Source organism: Sinocyclocheilus rhinocerous, unplaced genomic scaffold (genome assembly GCF_001515625.1).
Source record: "Sinocyclocheilus rhinocerous isolate Xijiao unplaced genomic scaffold, SAMN03320098_v1.1 scaffold697, whole genome shotgun sequence".
Lineage (NCBI taxonomy): Eukaryota > Metazoa > Chordata > Actinopteri > Cypriniformes > Cyprinidae > Sinocyclocheilus > Sinocyclocheilus rhinocerous.
Window position 1 is genome coordinate 1186978 of NW_015664033.1, and position 4275 is coordinate 1191252.

Sequence of the window (4275 nt, forward strand, 5' to 3'; positions counted from 1 at the left end):
GGCAGCTGACAATGCAGGCCAGAATCAAATCTATGTCTTCCACTTGTGCACCACCACTCACCAATCTACTACACCACAGATCCAACAAAAATATTAGATTTTCATTTCATTGTGTAGGCCAAGGTTCTCTCTGTTCTATCAGCACTGAGGAAACTGGCATCTCTTTGAGTGTAACCTTGTGACCAGTGTGAGCCACATCATTTCAAATGTTTATTAATATCCTGTAATATTCCTGTAGTTAAGATAAATCATGCTGGGGTAAGATCCTCATCGGTCACTTGACCTTTAGAGATCTGTGAAAAGACCCTGCAGAAGCAGCACATAAAAACACATGTACATGATAGACAATAATAGCATTTAGAAAAAGTGAGCTTCTGTCATACTAGCTACAATATCAGTGTCGGGCTTAAATTGGAGAGCTGAATGAGTCAAAAGCCACTGAGCATCTATATGTCGCTCACACACTTTGACAGCAAACAGAATAATATATTACCTTTTTGTTGATCTTTTCCGTTTTTGCTGCTCTTTTTTGTATTGCATAATTCATAATTGCATCTAATATTAATAAATTAAGAATCTTAGATGCACAAATCTATAATTAAATTGTAAATAGTGCAGAAATAAGAAAAAATTATGGAAAAACACAAAAATAGTCATTTATAGAGTTTAAAGGGATAGTTCACCCAAAAATGAAAATTCTGTCATCATTTACTCACCCTCATGTCGTTCCAAACCTGTATGAGTTGCTTTCTTATGTTGAACATAAAGGAAGATTGCTGGTAATTAAACAGTTGGTGGTTGCCATTGACTTCCATAGTAGGAAAAGAAATACTATGGAAGTCAATGGCAACCACCAACTGTTTAATTACCAGCAATCTTCCTTTATGTTCAACATAAGAAAGCAACTCATACAGGTTTGGAACGACATGAGGGTAAGTAAATGATGACAGAATTTTCATTTTTGGGTGAACTATCCCTTTAACATTTAATACACACACACACACATACACACACACACACATTACAAATTGTGTGTATAAACAATTTTCAATCAGTAATTACTAGTATATTTCACAATTACTTACAAAGAAATGCCAAGTATAGGAAAGTAACATGTTGATTTAAAACAAAATTTTAAGTAGAAAAACTGAAATAGTATTTTCTTGTAAGATGTACTGTATACTCCACTAATCTTTATTACAACTTTGAAAAAATAATTATTAATTGTGTATTGCTGTATTCGTGCTGTAAATTCAGCTTTGCCATCACAGGAATCAATAACATTTTCAAATGTATTCAGATAGAAAACAGTTCTTTTGAACTGTAGTAATATTTCACAGCATTATTGTTTTTATTGTATTTTGGACATGTAAATAGGGTATGTAAATGAATGTGCAGAACTGTGTATAATGGAACACAAAGATGGGCAGTCTCATGTGTCCCTCTTCTCACATACACACACAGGACTCATGTACAGTGACAGAGACAGAGTAAAAAGCTGTGTGGTGGCCTTTTAAAGTGTCAGCTGATGATTTAGGATCAGTCTGAGGAAAGGAAAGGACTCTGCTCTCTTTAAGGCCATGGCCCGTCACACTACACACTCTCACTCTGCTGAGACACACACTCCGCAGAGATATGTGTACTCTTAAACACTTGCACACACTGCGATGGGAGCGACAGGTGAGAGAGAGTTGGAACAGGGGGCAAAATCCATAACCAGACTCGCACTGGTCCGTTCGTGCCGTCGCTCCACATTCATCTGCAGTCAAAAGAGAACCGTCACACCTTTGATCCCCTCTTCCACTGAGCACCATGCTTAATTGCACTGGTGGGAGTGGGAGGAATCGAACGAAATGTGCACGTACACACATACACACACACACACACATGGGTGTTCATGCCCTCGGTCGACACCGGGATGACGCGTGCGCGTGTTGGAGATGAGGGGTGACAAGACAGGAAGGCAATAAGACTTATAATTGATTCTAAGCCACTCAGGATCTCAGAAGTCAAATATAGAACACGTGCACACACAACTTACAGTAATCACCACACACACACACACACACACACACACACACACATCTGTCATAAATTCCCAATAGAGTCCCTGGCCTCCTATTGAACGGCTGTGTGTTTACAGAGAAAGGCTTCCCATTGGTTTTCTGATCAATGGGATTATATTTCTTATAAAGGAGGGATGAGAGAAAATGTCTGTATGGGGGAAAAGTGAGAGAGTGAATGAGGGATGAAGAAGCAGAGAGGCATGAGAGAACATATAAGGTGAGGAAATGTCCCATGTATGCATGCTGACTGGAGTGCAAGACAAGAAAGTATTGATTTATCTTCCTCTCTTCACTTTCATTTCTGTCTCCTTTCACTCAGCACTTAAACACTTAATAATTAAATTAAATTAATAATTTAAATTCTAGCATTGGTGACAGTCTGGAAAATGTTTGCTGAACAAAGCACAAGTCATGTGAAAAATAATAAAAGGGCCTCAGATAACCACACCCATGTTGATCTATACTCTTATTTTTTCATTGTTAGTCATAACTGTCAATTACCATCTGCCATGTGACTTTTGCTCAGGAGGTTTTGTGTGACATTTTGTGTGTTGTGTAACCTTTTGCTCTCTCTCTCTACTAAAAAAATAAGCTCTTAAGCAACAACCATTCTATGAATCATAAACTATGTTATTTTACCCAAGATTATATTTCCTTGAATTGTACATCGCTTGAGAACCACAGTATAAATGTGTCTACATTCAATAAACTTTGAAGACTCTGAGGACACTGTCCCTTGTGAGGAGTTCTTCCCGTGATCACGAGAAACCAAAATCAAACACCACAAACAACAAACAACTGACTCTTATGAACAGGCTCTTTGTAGTGAATCAGTCAAAAACAACTTTTTAAACAGCTGGCCAATTTGAATCAAACTCACTCACTCATTTTTATTGTATGGAAAAGAGCAGCATGGACATTCTGCTAGATAGCTCCTTTGTGTTCCAAGAAAGAATGTTTGTGAGTAAATGATGACAAATTTTTCATTTTTTGTTGAACTATCCCTTTAAGTAAAGTTTTAGTGTTTATTTTATAAATGCTGTAGGACAGCATAATAGCCACGGTAACACAAAGAAACTGTCTTCCTGACAAACCAAGAAGAGCAACACTGACAGAAGAACAAAAGGAAGAGACGAATAGGATGGAAACAATGGTATGATAACTGCCCTGGCTTTAAAGAAAAGAGAGACTAGAGCCAATTTTTGGGGAGCAATCAGAGGTAGCAGAGCCAAGACATGACAGAATCTTACAGAAAGAGAGAATGAGAAGACAAACAGGAACTGTAGAAGACATTTTTAAAGATAAATGGAATGAGGGAGATAGGGACTTGTGGAACCACGCACAAAAAAAAAAAGAAAGAAAGACAGACAGCGAAAGGAAAAAGACAGTTGTCCCAAATATGACAACTAAACTACATAAACAGTAAACATGAGCAAGCATGACTGAAGCACAGAATTATTTCCATACCAAAAAAAGAAAGAAAGAAAGACCATGTCTTGTGAAATACAAAACGTGTGACAAGACTAAGAAAAATGTTTGTTGGAAAAATTTGCATTTTACTGAATTAAACGGATACATTTCTGAAGCAATAGATTCCACAAGAGATTTAAATTTTTAATTATAGAACTAATAAAAAATGAAGATATATTGAAATCACACACGGCAACCTCCCATCATAATTCTCGCTGCATATTTGAAACCTACTTTAAACTTTTAATCAATTTTCCAGTTTGGTTTATTCAGATAAATTACTCAACTTTAACCGCCTTCAATTATTTATTTATTTATGAAATATTTGAAATTCATATGATGAAACATCATGGTTTTCCTGCTTTCGGCAGGATCTAAACTAGTCAGACCAAAAATTGTGCAAGTTCTGGACTATCCAATAAAACTCTGCATACCTTCAAGGGCTCAGTCTTCTGTCTGTTTGACAAGTGAGTTTAAATCATTCCTGCAGGTTGCAGCCTCGCTCTTGCTACCTGGAGAGGACGTAAATGTATTCATGTCGCACGCCACCCTATCGATTACTGGGCTGCAGAGGAATTAAAGGGCACACCGCACAAATCATCATTAAACAAAAGATAAATATTCACACATTCCCAGCCCCAGCCCCTCACTGAATCTCTGGAAACGCTCTTTATCTCGGCTAATTTGAATTTGGGGATGCGGTAACATGCCCGGTCAAATTAAAGCATCAGAGATACAC